The sequence below is a fragment of the Pteropus vampyrus genome, unplaced genomic scaffold (assembly GCF_000151845.1).
Source record: "Pteropus vampyrus isolate Shadow unplaced genomic scaffold, Pvam_2.0 Scaffold52, whole genome shotgun sequence".
Lineage (NCBI taxonomy): Eukaryota > Metazoa > Chordata > Mammalia > Chiroptera > Pteropodidae > Pteropus > Pteropus vampyrus.
This window is the reverse complement of record NW_011888833.1, coordinates 1114548-1114855: the sequence shown is the minus strand read 5'-3', so window position 1 is coordinate 1114855 and position 308 is coordinate 1114548. Positions and strand designations below refer to the sequence as shown.

The 308-nt window shown below is 68.2% G+C and overlaps 1 protein-coding gene across 1 annotated transcript in view; it reads left to right on the top strand.

Annotated features, from left to right (window-relative positions):
* The window catches only part of MTUS2 (microtubule associated scaffold protein 2), a gene marked incomplete at its 5' end in the record, with an annotated part of 313112 nt that overhangs the window by 296113 nt on the left and 16691 nt on the right, over positions 1–308 (top strand). The gene's annotated exons all lie outside the window — the stretch shown is intronic.

Sequence of the window (308 nt, the reverse complement as noted above, 5' to 3'; positions counted from 1 at the left end):
TTGGCATACCCCTCAAGCCAGCTCATCTGAATCCCCCCGATGCCTGCAGAAGGTTTCGGGGTGTCCTCAGGCCGAGGGCCCTCACTGGCTACTTCGGAGGGCGAGCCCGTGCTCTGGAAAGAAGAGCAGTCATGGGGACACTGTGACGAGGAAGAGGACGGCCGGCGGGGACGGCCCCTCAGCACGGAGGGAACGCGCTCCGTAGGCGGCCAGGACGCACGGAACCTCGGTGCTGCAGCGTGGGGTCCTGGTGCCCGGCCCTCGGCCCAGAGCTCGCGGTCCGCCTCTCAGAGCTAGGGGACGGCCTC